Source organism: Ascaphus truei, chromosome 4 (assembly GCF_040206685.1).
Source record: "Ascaphus truei isolate aAscTru1 chromosome 4, aAscTru1.hap1, whole genome shotgun sequence".
Classification (NCBI taxonomy): Eukaryota; Metazoa; Chordata; class Amphibia; order Anura; family Ascaphidae; genus Ascaphus; species Ascaphus truei.
In genome coordinates, this window is record NC_134486.1 from 88139796 (window position 1) to 88157594 (window position 17799).

Here is a 17799-nt window from a genome sequence, read left to right on the forward strand (position 1 = left end):
GCTGAGAAAGAGGTCATTGCTAGCTGTCCCTGTGTGACCAACAAATAGTAGTGGTCAAGCAGAATCTGAGGCAACAGTCTAAAAATATCACAGATTTTTATCACCTACCCCAGGTTGGTGTTAGACAAATGTTGACTATGTATATAATGCCACAATATAGCCAGTCTAGATAACACTAGAATGGGTGACAAAATACACAATGTACAAACCACGTAATAAGCAATACCTTACAAATCGCATACATTAAAAATACTACACAATATGAAATGCAAATGAAAGAAAGGTTATCTTTGAAATACTCAACACTCATATACTCTCAAAACTCTTACACTCAACACATATAAAAGTCATGTGCTAGGCAGTAGGACCTAGAGTGGCAGAACAATAATATGCAAATCAGGCATACAGCAAGCAATGGCATTGCAAGGCGAGAATCACTGTAAAGCTAATCAAAAAGGATTAAAAAGGGTTTGTTAAAATATGACATCGACTCAATTGAGTATTATATATTGTTCATGACAAAGATGTAGTTTGGTTTTCAGTTAGAGTTTCAGCTACAGTATTAGAAACCATTAGATTAGCAAATGTTAGTGCAAGAAAAGGAACCCCATGCAGGCCGATCAGAAAGAAGAGGCAAGACTCCGGGGTTGTGATCCCAACTGCAGGTTATGGTTGAGTAAGGATTAAGGTTGGTGGGTGGGCTGTTTGAGAAGGGGGTGGGTGGACTGTTTGAGAAGGGGGTGGGTGGAATGTTTGAGAAAGGGGTGGGTGGGCTGTTTGAGTTGGGGGTGGGTGGGCTGTTTGAGAAGGGGGTGGGTGGGCTCTTTAAGAAGGGGGTGGGTGGGCTGTTTAAGAAGGGGGAGGGTGGGCTGCTTGAGAAGGGGGTGGGTGGGCTGCTTGAGAAGGGGTGGATGGCTGTTTGAGAAGGGGGTGCGTGGGCTGCTTCAGAAGGGGGTGGATGGGCTGTTTGAGAAGGGATGGCTGGTCTGTTTGAGAAGGGGGTGGGTGGGCTGCTTGGAGGTATATTTAAAAGGAAAAAAAAGGAAAAACAGCAGTTTAAAAATAAAAATTTGGTGGTCATGTACAATCCTACACTACAGGAGGAGGACATTAAAGAAACGTATTCTACATTCTTCTTCTAATCCTATTATATGACCAACCCAAAAAATAAATCAAATGTCTGAGATCAAGTATCATAGTTAACTCAGTGAGGTTAATATGAATAAAAATGGTGCATTGGAAAAACTGATGAAAAAGTAATCAATTAATCTTTACAATACCGTGAAGAGATAACAATCATATGCTAGTTGGACTTATTGATCTATTAAATACAGATTACTCTATGAATGATGTCCGAATTCAGATCCTTAAACAAATGCTCAAATTCACACGAGTCAAAAACATTACAGCTCAAAATAATAATACACTTCAACAATCGCAAAATTGTACTTAACGAGGGAATTCGATTCCTGATACTCTCATAAATTTTCATATTTGTTATATGTTTTCCAGCAGTCATGCCCCATTCTAATCGTCACTGAAACTTTCTCCACTGTTTTTCTAACCTTGTTTAACCCTTTTAAGCTTCTTAAAGCGGAAATGCAGTAGTTTAAAAGAAAAAGAAGGAAGAAGATAACGCATGATGTGTAGTTAAATAAAAAAAAGAACAATGCTGTATTTGTTGGTTGAATATCAGGAAGTTGTGGTTTACGTGTTGCTTTGTCACAGCTGGTGGTGGTGGGGGTCAGATTGCACATACAGTAGGAGGATGGTACCATTTGCCAGCTGGAAATACGATGTGGAAGGTTTTGCCAGGCTGTGTCTAGGTTTTGCCAGCTGGTTTGGTGATGTCTTTCTAGTTTGGTTGTGGTATGCTCAACTAGGCCAGTATGGCTAGGGTGTTTGTTGATTATTTTTAACCCCATTTAGGTGGTCAGTGTGTTTTGTTGGGTAGAGGGTTGGTTTGTTGTGGGATAGTCTAAATTTTCGGTGTCAAACTATTCATCCATTTACATCCACATTGTAAACACCCATTAGGACCACAAGCAAACGTGTTGAGATCATTGATATTATATAAACAGGCATATCTCAGGGATCTCTGCAATTGCTGGTCTGAAAAGGTTAATCTCTTGTAAAGCTAGAGCAAAGATACATTCTTGTTGTACAAACCCATACAGAGAAATGCAATGTTCTCTGTCCAAAGGGTCAACATACTGGTGAATTACATCATGTCCTATGCTGGACAATTAGTTGGCCAGAGTTATTCCAAGAACTCAGAGAGCTTTTATCTGTCAAGCTGACTCTTCTGGACCAGAACATTATACCTTAATAAATGTTTGTTAGTAGCATGTTTAAATATAGTGCTCAGTTTTCAGTGACATGCAGAGGACAGCAGATGAGACAACGGGCATATTGTATGAGCATACGTACTGTAATGCTAAATAGACACACACATGCACAGGTTATGTGTATAAATACTTTCTTCTGTGTTACCGTTAACTTATTCTGTGCTATAACTAATATACACAGATGAAATTCTGAATATATAAAGGATTTTTGTTCTCACTGACATTTATGAAAAAAGAATTTGGTTTGTTCCAGAGTTTCTTGAAGCATCAGTTGGCTTTCCCAGCTGTTTGTCAATTACATTGTTCTTCTGCTCCTATTGATTGAAGCTAGGAACCATCAGACAGAGTAGCTGGGGGATTGATGACAATCGTACAATATGCATAAGTTTTGATGACACACTTTCTCTGTATATAAATCAAATGTATCACATAGTTGCTCAGATAAATGCTTTCAACAGAAGGAATTTATCATTCCTCCTCCAAAAATACATAATGCGTGTAACTCCTGTTTGAAAATATTCTATATTTTACTGTAGCTTTAAGAAAACAAATAAGAAACTACAACTAGCTCTACATGTTTTCTACACTAAACATTTCCCTACATTTTATGTTATGCATACTGAAGATATCTGCATATGAATTTGTAGGCTTTTACATTTACATTTCCCTCGTTAGGACCGAGGTTTGTGTGATCAAATGTCTACTTTATTATTTCCAATGAGAAATAGAAATAAATGTAAAATAAATGTAAAAAAAGATTGCAGTACATTTTTGAAGTGTTGTTCAGCACATATACATTGAGATTGAATTCTGTCACAGGTACTTCCCAATCCTGATTTATTCAAACAAGGGAATTGGGCTGTGCCACAGCCAATGAAGGTCATATAAGCACTGGAGATGGGCGAATTTTCCACATATATTCAAATCCAACGCGGCGCTTCCTTAGAGCCGCGGATTTGTGTGGATTAGTTTTAAAAGGCAGATTTGTTTTTTACTCATCCCACAGGCCGTCCATAACAACTACAATAAATGGCTGAAGATTGGTTGAACAGCGACCCAGCAAGGAAGCACTAATCAATTCACCGGGTGATATAAAAAAAAAAAAAGTTTATTGGGTTACATATTAAAAAACAAAAGACATACTAGGGACAAAACAGGGAAAATTCTCCTCCCGCGCGTTTCACGCTAAACAGCGCTTTCTCAAGGAGTCTACCGGAGCAGGACCAATGGTAAGTAATATAGCCCTTCCTTCTAACTCAGAACCATCTGAGAGTGATTTGGTATAATCAACAGGTGATGACAATAATCAGTATGACAAACATTTTCATTGAAAATTAGTACAATCTGTATACATTGTATCAAATGTTAATTCCTAGTGAGTAGAATGTAATACATTCAACAAAATAAATGATTATATTTCTTGCTTGTTTTAAGGACATTGGACGGTATGCATGTCAGCATGATATTATATTAAACCATACAAAAACTGATTTTTGATGATAGAGATCAGCAGTATTGTAATGCCTTTAGGGCAATAGTATTAAATCTTGATAAAAAAATCAAGATACATGTATAAATGGTACCTATATCGTCAACAGTAATCTCTATTACATCTTAAAATGACTAGTAATATTTGATCATGTTTAAACACTACAAAATGATACTCATCAAGAAAGTTAATGGCATACTTAAACTCATTATGATACAATAACATATAAAATTATAGATGGACACTAAGAAAGTATATAATTAGACACTTAAATATGTGCATAGTGACAGACTAAACAGTCCATATTGAAACAATAACAATGATAATAACTAGCTATAATTCAATATTTAAACATGAATGTAGTCAATCTATATCAATCTTGATCTATATCATATATAAGTATTGGAAAACCAATCATATTGTGAATATGTATTGGAGAACCACACGAACATTGTATATTCAATCACAGCTTGTGCTTCAAATATATTTGTGATTACATTTAATTAAGTATCAGTTCATTGTTAAATGAAAAAATTCTAAAAGATGAATGCAACATATTGAACATAAATGACTACTGTTATACTGTAGTACATACAAGCACCATTAAATATTAAAGAGAATTAATCAATAGTCATATTTATATTGAATATTCTGTTTTAAAGAAAATATTTAAGGTCCCACTCTGAACTTAACCCGTTGGGAATCAGCGTATCAAGAGAGAAGATCCAATAAGCTTCCATTTTATACAGGGCATTGTTCTATCACCTCCTCTAATGTGAGTCTTAATATGTTCAATAGCAATACATCTAAAATTAGATAGAGATCCTTGTTGGCATTCACTAAAATGTTTAGGGACTGGATGGACTAAATCTCTCTTGAGAATCAGTCTCATATGTTCCATAATACGGAGCTTAAACATTCTAGTGGTTAGCCCTACTTATTTCTTGTTACACCCACAAATAAGCATGTATATGATGAATTCTGTATTACAATTCATAAAAGACAAAATGTTGTATGATCCATTACCCTCCATATTACTGAATGTTTTGATCTTAAGTACTTATTTGCATATATTGCAACGACCGCAAGAAAAATATCCCACCAATTTTGGAAAAAATGATTTCTTAGTAGTGTGTTTTACATTTCTAACCATACTGGGAGAGATAATATTTCCCAAACACGTAGGATGCCTCCCACCAACCCATGAAAAGGTTCGCATGGGAGGGTGCAAAGCACATGCCCATGGCAGTCCCATGTGTTTGGAGATACCCTCAGAGAAAAGAAAATAATTTTGTGTAAGAAGGAAATGGATAATGTCCAAAAGAAAAATGACATGGTGGAGAGAGGGAAGGATCAAGATCCAAAAAATAATTGTTGGCCAAAAGACCTTCAGAGTGTGAAATAATAGAATAAAGAGAAGAAACGTCCAATGTCACCCCAAAAAATTTGGCGACTAATGAAAGTTGTGAAATAAAGATAATAAATGTGAAGTGTCCAAAAGATGTGAAGGGAGTGTTGAAACAATCGGCTGTAAGTAATGCTCACTAAGTGACCCTATACTGGAAACAATGGGATGCCTAGGTGGGGAAAGAAGGGACTTGTGTATTTTGGGAAGATGGTGAAAGATAAGAATAGTTGGATGCAAACAGTATAGATAATCAAATTCCTTGGCAGAGAGTACCTGAAGATCCCTACCTTCATCTAACAGTTCATATAGCTCTTTCAAGAAAGAGCTAGTAGGGTCTGAATCAAGTAAGGTATAAGAGAGTTGATCATTGAGATGTCTAAATAACTCGGCATAATAATAGTTGCGATCTAAAACAACAACTGCTCCGCATTTATTGGCATTTTTGACAACGATATTATCATTATCTTTAAGAGCAGTGATGGCATTACGTAATTCAGGTCGCAAATTGTTTTTTTTTTCTTCATATTTTTAGTATATTGTATGCCTTTAGACAAAAGTAGTAAATCTCTTTCTACAGCTTGTTTGAATAAATCAATAGCACCACCTTTAAATTTCTCAGGACAGAATTTCGATTTGTTTTGTAGGCCTGATGGATTTTGACCTACAAAATAAATTAGTGGATCCACCGGTTCTTCAGATAATTCTATCATACTGCACCGACACACTTTATTCGAGCAAATACCCGGTATGTACCTGGCAGATACCTGGAATGCGCCGCTCCTAACCTCTGACAAGCCCCGTTGCATTTGCCTTCCCAGCCTGGGTTCATGCCTGGCTGATGGGCGGCTGATCTGTTAAATGATAATGATTAGGATTTAATAGGCTGCAATGCTTCGCGTGTCTACCAGATGGCATAAATTCATGAATTGTAATGCAGTTTATATATATATATACTGTGCAGTATTGCAGCCAGCGGGAATAAAATGCTTCAATCCCTGCTTGGAAAATAACTCAATGCACTCGGGCAGAAAACAGTCACAAACCTCAATACACCCGGGTATACCCGAATTCGTGGGACTAGCCAAGCTCGAATAAAGTGTGTCGCCAGTGTATCTTGTATTGCTATTAAATACCGTATTTCCTCGATTATAAGACGCCATCGATTGTAAGATGCACCATCGATTTGGCCCTTATAATCAAGGAAAATTACTTTTTCACTTACCGTGTTTCAGGAGAGGTCCCATGTCCGCGGAGGATGAAACGGGCGGCGGCGGCAGGAGAGGTCCCACGTCTGCAGATGGTTGAAGATGGACAGTGGGCAGGATTGTGGCAAGAGTGCGGTGGCAGGACAGGTCCCAAGTCTGCAGGTGAATGAATATAAGAAGACAGCGGGCAGGCGTGCGGTGCCGTGGTGGCAGGAGATCATAATAGCAGGAGAGCTGAGCAGGAGCAGAGTGGCATAGGGGAGCGGATTGGGAGGTGGACACAGTAAGTTTACTGGTGTCTGACTTCCAGGGTTACAGTGTGCACCTCCCAAGCCATTCCCCTATGCCGCTCTGCTCTTGCTCAGCTCTCCTGCTATTATGATCTCCTGCCGCCACCGCACGCCCGCCCGTTGTCTTCTTATCTTCATTCACCTGCAGACTTGGGACCTGTCCTGCCACCGCACTCCCGTCCGCTGTCCATCTTCAACCATTTGCAGATGTGGGACCTCTCCTGCCACCGCGCCCGCTTCGTCCTCCACTGACATGGGACCTCTCCTGAAACATGGTAAGTGAAAAGTGGGAGTTAGTATTGTAGACACATAAACTTTTTTTTGAATACATCGATTCTAAGACGCACCCCGATTTCAGACATGTGAAAATTGGAAAAAAGGTGCGTCTTAGAATCGAAGAAATAGGGTATATTAAGACTCACATTAGAGGAGGTGATAGAACCAATGCCCTTTATAAAAGGGAAGCTTATTGGATCTTCTCTCTTGATACTCTGAATCCCAAAGGGTTAAATTCAGAGTGGGACCTTAAATATTTTCATTAAAACAGAATATTCAATATAAATATGACTATTGATTAATTCTCTTTAAGATTTAATGGTGCTTGTATGTACTATCATGTCATTTAGTTCAATATGTTGCATTCATCTCTTAGAACTTTTTTCATTTAACAATGAACTGATTATTAATTAAATGTAATCACAAATATATTTGAAGCACAATCTATGATTGAATATACAATGCTCGTATGGTTCTCCACTACATATGTACAATATGATTGGTTTTCCAATACATATATATAATATAGATCAAGATTGATATAGATTGACTACATTCATGTAATGTTTAGATATTGAATTATAGCTAGTTATTATCGTTGTTATTGTTTCAATATGGACTGTTTAGTCTGTCACCATGCACAAATTTAAGTGTCTGATTATGTACTTTCTTAGTGTCAATCTATCATTTTATATGTAATTGTATCATAATGAGTTTAAGTATGGCATTAACTTTCTTGACGAGTATCATTTTGTAGTGTTTAAACATGATCAAATATTACTAGTCATTTTAAGATGTAATAGGGATTACTGTTGACGATATAGGTATAATTTATATATGTATCTTGATTTTTTATCAATATTTAATACTATTGCCCTAAAGGCATTACAATACTGCAGATCGCTATCATCAAAAATCAGTTTTTGTATGGTTTAATATAATATCATGCTGACATGCATACCGTCCAATGCCATTAAAACCAGCAAGAAATATAATCATTTATTTTGTTGAATGTATTACATTCTACTCACTAGGAATTAACATTTGATACAATGTATACAGATTGTACTCATTTTCAATTAAAGTGTTTGTCATACTGATTATTGTCATCACCTGTTGATTATACTAAATCATCTCTGATGGTTCTGAGTTTGAAGGAGGGGCTATATTACTTACCTTTGTTCCTGCTCCGGTAAACTCCTTGAGAAAGCGCTGTTTAATGTGAGTGGAGAATTTCCCCTGTTTTGTCCCTAGTATGTCTTTTGTTTTTTAATATGTAACCCAATAAACGTTTTTTATTTTTATATCACCCGGTGAATTGATTAGTGCTTCCTTGCTGGGTCGCTGTTCAACCAATCTTCAGCCATTTATTGTGCATCTTGCCTTCTATTTGGAGAGACGCTCAACAGCTTTGCAGGCTCCTTTACACTTGAGACACATCATCCGGTTCCAAAAGAGACAGTGTTTGACTTCAAGCAGCTTCACGCTGAGCCGCGATGAAACTGTAAGGAATCGGGGAACACGTCCTCTGCGACGTGTTCCCTCCTTACCTGTTGTCTCACAGTCCTCTACTCTGGCACCCCACGCATGCACGCACCCCCGCTCTGCTGACAGAGCGCATCCGCACGTGCAGCTCTTCTAGAGGACCACGAGGCTTAGCTCCGCCCCTCGGACGTGCGGCGTGCACACGTGATGTCGTGCATTGATCCCCAGCTGCGTGGCAAGTACTTACAGTCCAATTGTCTCCTGCAGCCAATCCTTGCCTCTGCGGAGGCCGTGCCTCCGTTCCGCCCCTCTTGTGACTGGTTCCTGTGTGCTTTAAATATCCTGCAGTTCCTGTCTTACGTTGCTGAGCATAACTAGTTGTAGCCTTGTGCTTCCATGTCTGTTGTGCCTTGCTCCCTGTCTTGTGCTTCTCTCTACAGTTAACCCTTTGTGTACTGAGCCGGCTTGTAATTGGAAACTCCTGTGTATATTGACCCCGGCTTACCCTTGACTCTGCTGATTTCTCCAACCCCGACCATGGCTACACGGACTACCACTATTCTGACCTCTCCAACCCCAGACCACTGCTATACAGACTTTGACCATCCTAATCTCTCCAACCCAAGACCTTGGCAAGTATCTGGACTAACCCACTCTCTCCAATCCAGAACCGGGTCCCAACACAGGGAAGCGCTATCCCTCACACTCACAATCACCTTATTGTTGTGGACATTCAAGGGATAAGTGCCTAGGCACATTATTATCAAAGGGACTGAGGGTGATGTGATGATGGACATGTGGGCTGAGGGGATGGTATGCATTCAGGGTGATGCAATGTTATTCATATGCAGTAATGATGTATTGATGTTATGCAATGAGAGTTTCATTGAAGTTCATGCTCAGTAAATACTGTTTATTCACATTGTGTGTATTTGCTGTATGGTTGTTCTGGTGAGGGCACACTCCCACCACGTTGGGATCCCTCATCAGTTGAGGTGAGTGTAAGTATATACCCCAGGTTCCCCGTGGCGGAAGTTCAGCCCTCCTGGTTGCTAAACAGGTACAGCACCACACTGATAAGTAGTCAAATACACCTACCCACCTCAATCTCCCTTAGGGTGGGGGAAAGAGGGCTACACATATAACAAACCTAAAAAAAAGATTGAAACTTTGCTGAAATCAAGTAGAATAGTTAACTCAGGGGGTATCAGTTGGGGAGGTGATGGTTTCTTCCCCCCTATTGGCAGATCATAGCGTGATCCAGGCTCAGATTGGAAGTGCCCCGCCACCCCTTAAACGGAGTGGTGGGCCTGAGGCAGCTTGGGTCTAGCCTAGGAGGCTGCTTCAGCCCATTAAGTTTAAGTCTGCACTTGAGGCCCATCTGTCCTCATTTGCGCTGGACCACAACATCTCTGTCTGTATCGATAAGTAAAATTTCATGCAGCCATGGATGAAGTGGCCCCTCTTCAGAGAATGCCTGCTTGCAGATTCTCAAATGCACTGTGGTATTCTCGCGACCTCCGGGACCTGCAGCAGGCTCTCCAAAGGAAAGAGTGCCGGTGGTAAGAACCAACCAGAATGCTGACCAGACAGCCTTGAAGGTATGCCAATGGTGTTATAAGTGTACGGTCTTCAGGGCGAAGAAAGCCTATGTTGCTCTGAGGATCAACTCCATGATGAATTGTCCAGCGGAACTCTTCAGGATGGTTAGTAGCCTGGATTGGCCAGACTATTCCTCCATCGTGGTTTGTCCAACTGAAGAGCGATGTGGTGAATTTAATCATTTCTTTGATAATAAGATCGCACACATCCGTGATGCTATTCATCCCCCTATGGACCCTGTGGTCTGCCTTACCCTACAGGCAAACTTGTCTTGGAAGTGTTCAGCAGCATCTAAATCCTGAATCACCTCTCAATCACAGCTGGGATGAACTGGACCACTTGTGGGGATCCCGATCCATCATGGATCCTGAAAGGGACCATTGATGCAATTGCTCTATGGTTAGTGGAGATCATCAATAGATCCCTTATTGTTGGGGAGGTGCCGGTGGCCTTAAAAAACCGCTGGTCTTTCCTTTGTTGAAGAAAGTTGGTCTAGATGTTGATATTCTCGCCATCTATCTCTAACCTTCACATGGTAGCGAAGGTGTTGGAAAGGGTTTTTATTCACCCAGCTGGAAGATTGTCTGGAAAGGGCCAGCTTCTTCGATACCATGCAGTCTGACTTTAGAGCCAGTCATGAAACTGAGTCAGCCCTTGTCTATGTAGCTGATGACTAACTGATGGCCATGAGCAAGGGCTGTATTTCTGCCCTTGTTATGTTGGACTTCTCAGCGGCCTTCGACACAATTGATCATGGGGTGCTGCTGCATCGCCTGAGGGACCTAGCTGGTATTAGTGGGACAGCATTACAATGGGTTGCCTCGTTCTTCAAGGCCTGGACCCAGCAGGTGGCTTTGCGGTCCCTCAAGGATCGGTGCTGTTCAATGTGTATGTAAGACCACTGGGCAATATCATCCGAAGCATGGTCTGAAGTGCCACCAGTCGGTTTATGACAACCAGATCTATGTTGCTTTCCAGGGCTGCCCAAGGATGGCTGTTGCCATACCGACGGCGTGTCTAAACGGGGTGGCGACATGGATGGAGATGAATTGGCTGAAGCTCAATCGTGACAAACTGAACTAATGATTATGGGTTCAGCAAGATGCCGAGTATGGCACAGAGGGTTTGCGAGCTTCCCCTAATCAATGCTGTACAGCTACTGCCCATGTCCCAGGTTTGCAAACCTCAGTATCCTCTTTGGCTGGAGTCTCAGTATACAAGCCCAAGTGGCCTCAGTTGTAAAGCCTGTTTTTTTTTTTTTTAAATCTGAGCCTGTTTTGACACTTGTGTCATCTCCTGTCATCTATGGAACTTGAGTCAATAGTCCATGCCTTTGTGTCTATGCGGTTGGACAACCGGTGTGCCAGAGGCAGAGGCTCCAGCTTGTGCAGAACGCTGCAGCTCAGATGCTGAGATGTGTTTATTGCTTTAAGCATATCACTCCCATCTTACGCAATCTGCACTGGCTTCCAGTGATCTTCTGGGTTCTGTTCAAGTTGGCTGTAATAGCCTTTAAATTCTTGCAAGGTAACGTCCTGCTTATTTGCAGTCTTGTTTGAAGCCACAGAGTGATACTGGCTATGATCTCAGGTCCTCAGGGGTGGTCTGCCTCTCTGTGCCAATGGTACTGCACCCTACACTGGGTGGGCGGGCCTTCTTGTGTGCAGCTTCAGAATTCTGGAACTCGCTACCACCAGAGCTCAGGTGTATACCTACTTTACCATTGTTTTGGGCTCAGTGTAAGACTTACCTCTTCCTTCTAGCTTCGCCAAAAACATTGCAGCTTAAAGTGATAATACATTTCAACAATAACAACATGGTACTTAACGAGGGCATTTAATTTCTGATACTCTCCTAAATATTAGTAATTGTTATATGTTTCCACCAGTCATGCCCCGTTCTAATCATTACTGAAACTTTCTTAATTTTGGGCTAACCTTGTTTAACCATTTTATGCCTCCTTAATGTTTCAAAGTATTCAACACCTCCGTCTCTGTTACTTACAGGGCATCTAACTATCCTATTGCTTCTTCCTGCAATCCAAATACTGTTCCCTGTGATTTTATCCTCAATGTTCAACGGCTTTATAACATAGTAAAGATATATTTGTAGGACATTACTGTTTAACCCGGGGGAGAGATAATAATGCATCTCTTGAAATTATATCTATTGTCTTGTCTATTGAAATTCACTATATTCTCCTATTATTGCAAATATGAGTAACAAAGTCATGGCATTCATAGTGCTAGTTTACAGACACAGATGATGCTGCAATATGGCAGAACCAGAGTCTATTTATTAACAAAACAAAAAGCAGTACACATTTGAAGATCTAGGATCAAGGATTTGATTTGAATGATGGTGATCATGTCACACTAATCCATTTTTAGCATATACAAAGGATGCACTGTTCCATTGTAATTATTCCGTATGATGTCTAATAGAATTAACAAGATAATTAGTTTGGCAAATTGAAACGCAGCCCACTCGCTGCATTTGATTTGTTAACTGTACAGCAAGAATGATAAAATTATTGTAGGATTTGAAACTGTATGCCTCTCAAACAATGTAAAATAATAGACAAAAACATTAAGATCTATATTGACTAATCAGTAGTAATCCATAAAACACCTTCTGATGCTGGAAGACAACTCATATCTCATTAAAGTGAATAAAATCCCCTCAAACACCTGCAAACCAATGGCTGGTATATGTTTAAAAAGTATTTTAGTTAGATAAGAATACAGATTTTTTCAAATCATTTAATGTTAGATTAGATTTTTCCATGACTTTTGAGAAATTGTATTCCGAAGTGCGATATCACTGTGTGTGTTAAGCAGGATCTGCTTTCCCCTTTAACAGGTGGAGTGCCCTTCTTTTTCTCCTGCTTGGTCATTTGATATGGAAGAGAGTGGATAGGTGTACATGACTAAAGATATTATTGGGTCTCCTCAATTAAAATTAAACGTTCTTATTTTTTTTCTATTTTTTTTCAAGAATCGCTTTATTTTAAAAATAAATATTTATGCCTGCAAGAATACTTCTGGTTTGAGTTACTGTGGAAAAATGATGAATATTGGAATAGCCTATGCATTTCATAAACAGACTTGGGAAACTATACACTGAATATATATTTTTCTTGGTCATCAGCTTCTTCAAGGTTAAAACAAATGTTTTTAAACAATTCCTATTGTTCATGCCAAGCCGCCTGGTGCTCATGCTACATTCATATGCTATTTTTACGACATGACTAAATGAGATTTGCAGATTTAGTAAAATATGTATAGAGTAACTGAAATAAATTTGCTAGACTGGAGCTGGAAAGAGAACAATACTACAAGATTAACATCTATTTATTAGAGCAGCATCAGTATTTTTCATTTAGTTGGTTAAATTGAGTTTCATTGTACAATAGCAATAACTAGTTAGAGCCAAGAATGGCAAATAAAAATACCTCTTGTGGGTATATTGACAGACAGGTCTGCTACTCTGCCTTCCCCTATTATCTCTTAGCATACAATGTTTTCACTGCAGTTAGGGATTCTGGGTAATGAAATGCAAATGAGCACACAGTGCATCACGTTTTGCTTTTTGTTCATTTTAATATGGATCCCTTTAACCTTATGCCTGCCATATAACACATCTTTTTTCAGAATAGCCATAAAACCTATTCCCAGATGTTTCGACCATTTGTGTTTCATCAGTGTGAGGATGGTTATACTCACTTTGCAATGTTAAGCTGGGAGTGGGTATAACCAGACACAAAACAAATTATGACGAGTAAAAGAAAAACGAGTAAAAGAAAAACCCTCCACCGTACAGTGTACAGCAAATAATAATATCACTTGTGAGCACATTCGTATGTCTCAGACAGGTCTTCCAACCTGCCTTTCCCCATTATCTCTTAAAATACAATGCTTCCACTGCAGCAAGGGATTCTAGGCAATGACATGCAAATGATCACTCACAGTGTGTCATTACCCAGAAGCCAAGGCTGCAGTGTGTCACTTTTTGCTTCTTGTCCATTTTAACATGGATCCCTGCCGCATTACACACCTTTTCAGAACAGCCGAGGTTAAAAAATGGATAACCGGTTCACTTATTCACAGACAGCTGTTTTGACCTTTTGGGTTTCATCAGTGTGAGGATAGTTATACTGGCTTTACAATGTGAAGCTGGTAGTGGGTATAAGCAGACACAAAACAAGTGTACCATAATGTAGAGAGCCAAAACATTGATAGTTTTGCAATGAACTTTATTTGTCTAAGTCAGGGTTTCCCAAACTTTTTTTTCCGTGACCCGGTTATTTTTTAACTTCTCCTTCGTGACCCACTAAAAATGTTATCGCCTATACTGGCCTATAGGGCCTGCACAGACACACACACAGCCACTGATACACACACACACACAGCCACTGATACACACACACACACACACACAGCCACTGACAGACACGCAGTCACTGACACACGCAGCCACTGACACTCACACTGATACATACACACAGCCTCTGATACACACACATGCAGCCACTGACACACACACGCAGCCACTGACACAAACGCAGCCACACAGAGACACTGCTACACACACACACACTGATACACACACACTCGCTCTCCCCTATACGCACACACAGACACAAACAGTGAATTACAGGCAACGACGGATGTGAGTGACGAGGGAGGGGGCCAGGGGCACTTAGGGGGCCAGGGGCACTTGGGTGGGTGGGAGGTAGGGGGCCAGGGGCACTTGGGTGGGTGGGAGGGAGGGGGCCAGGGGCACTGGGGGCCAGGGGCACTTGGGTTGCCAGGGGCACTTGGGTGGGTGGGAGGGGGCCAGGGGCACTTGGGTGGGTGGGTGGGAGGGGGCCAGGGGCACTTGGGTGGGTGGGTGGGAGGGGGCCAGGGGCACGGGTGGGTAGGAGGGAGGGGGCCAGGGGCACTTTAGGGGGCCAGGGGCACTTAGGGGGCCAGGGGCACTTGGGTGGGTGGGAGGGGCCCAAAGGCACTTGGGTGGGTGGGAGGGGGCCAGGGGCACTTGGGTGGGTGGGAGGGGGCCAGGGGCACTATGGGGGCCAGGGGCACTATGGGGGCCAGGGGCACTAGGGGGCCAGGGGCACTTGGGTGGGTGGAAGGGAGGGGGCCAGGGGCACTTAGGGTGCCAGGGGCATTTGGGTGGGAGGGAGGGGGCCAGGGGCACTTGGGTGGGTGGGTGGGAGGGGGCCAGGGGCACTTTGGGTGGGTGGAAGGGAGGGGGCCAGGGGCACTTGGGTGGGAGGGAGGGGGCCAGGGGCACTTGGGTGGGAGGCAGTGACTGGGTTGGGGTGACTTACCTTGCCGACCGGACTCTTTCCCCTGCTGCCCCCGATATCCCCTGCTGCCCGGGACGGGAGGTGGGCTTGGGGGCACGGGAGGTGGGCTCGGGAGGGGGGGGCACGGGAGGTGGGCTCGGGAGGGGGTGCCACGGGAGGTGAGCTCGGGAAGCTGGGCGCGGGGGGAAGCGGGCCGCAGTAGGAGCTTGTACTTCCACCCTCCCCCATATAACGTGCGGGCCGCAGAGGAGCTGGTACTTCCTCCTCCGTCCCACGTTGGGAGCGGGGGGGGGGAAGGGAGCGGGCCCTGCGCAAGCGCGCGGGACCGCAGGGGGAATCGCCGCCATTTTTTTTTAAATTGAGCAGGGGGGACGGGAGACACCGCGCGGCCAGCCTCGCTGCGACCCGGCAATTTTGGTGCCGTGGCCCGGTGCCGGGTCGCGACCCACCATTTGGGAAATGCTGGTCTAAGTCATGGAGTGCCTGCTTCCATCTTGTCCAGATTTCAGTCCCCAGCGGTGTGCACCCACGCAGGATACTACTTTCAGTGGAGTGCCAATATATATATATATATATATATATATACCACACCCTAGATATGCTAGGATGTAGAGAGACAATTAGCTCCAGAGCAGGACTTTAAAAGGCAGACTGTGGCTCCCTGTCTGTGCTATCTGTTCCAGAACCTGCAGAGACATGTCAAGAGGCTATGGGGACTGCCTAGAAGGGTGTACCTGGGAGCTGCAGGACCATGAAGCCATGAACGAGGTCAGCCAGGAGGAAGTCAACCTGCCCAGAGGATGTGCCTGGCACAGGAGATGGGCTTACCTCAGGAGCCTAAAGTAAGGACAATTTAGCCTGATTTTGTTGCACTGACTGTGAGTCAACTATCCCTGAGTTTTGTTTAAGCAGTAAGCAGGGTAGCCATCTGGGATAGTTAAGGGAAAGATGTGTACTGTGTAGTTCGTGCTTAGACAGGAGCTAGGCATTTTGTTTTATAGTTGCTTTGTTTTATGCCTGTAAAAATAAACCTGCTAACAGATTCTAATGCTTCCTGCCTTTAATGTGAGAAAACAAGAAACACAGCGCACAACGCTCATAGTGCATTAAATGATATCTTTAGTAACCAAAATAAGAAGGTAAGTATTGTGCGTACATAAAACAAAATTTAAACAAGCATTTCAGGGTTATTGTTACCCAAACACCAACGGACGCCTGTGATGGTCTCGTGGCTCTCTCCTTCTCACTCCGATAACCTCGGTGTAGGGCCTGGAAAGTCTCCACTCCAAACGTTGATGTTTTGGCCTCTCGCCTTAAAGAAAGGCTAATGCAGCTTCAGCAGTCCAGAAAAAGACCTCCGCTTATATGCGTTGTGCCCGTCACTGCATAAGTCTCGTATATAACGGAGCAGCGGAGTACACACGGTTTTTCGTCCTGGTCGAGCACTTCCGGGTCTGTGACGTCACAAGATCGTCAGACTTCTGCAGGACACCGGATCGGTTCTCTGGGAGTGCTGGGATATAGAGGGTTCGCAAATGTTCTCAATCGAAACCACAGAGGGTCTCTTCATCAGGGAATAAAGACTAATGAGTCTATTGGCATTTTATATACCCCTCCAGCGTCACTGATTAGTCCCTCAATTAGGGTTTGAGCCAATCGCAACGCAACGGGGAGGAGTCAGAAAGCTCCATGGCAACAGAGAATGCATCCTAACAAAAAAACTAAAATCAACTTTATTTAAACATATAATGACAAACAATTCATAAAAAGATGACTCTAAAATGAAGAAAAAAAGAATTAGTACACACTAATATTTGTAGATGTGTTGGAACATTTAAAGTGATTCAAATAAACACCAACAAAAGTATTTGAAAAGGAAGCACGAGCTAAAAAATCCATAGATACCTTAAAACCATAAATTAGAATTAATAAAATGTTTATTTATAAAGTTTTTTTAAATTTTTTTTTATTTTTTTTTTTTTTTTTTTTTTTAAATGTGCCAGCTCAGAATATAGATGTTATTTAAAATGCATAACCTAACTATATCACCAGTGTGAGGTAGTCAGTAAAGGGACCATATATCTATATCCTCATTGAGACCTCCCGGATATAATGTGCCCAATTTATATATCCAGAAGGTCTCTTGAAAGGATAAATCCTTAACCCTATCCCCACCCCTTCTGCTCCTAGGGACGTGTTTGATACCCTTAAAGCGCAGGGACATGGGGTCTTTATTGTGATGTAAGGCATAGTGCTTAGAGAGGCTATGAGTTAACAGACCATTTTTTATATTTCGTATGTGTTCTTGTATACGTGTTTTTAATTGGCGTTTAGTGCGCCCAACATAGAACAAGCCACACGGGCATTCAATTAAGTATACAA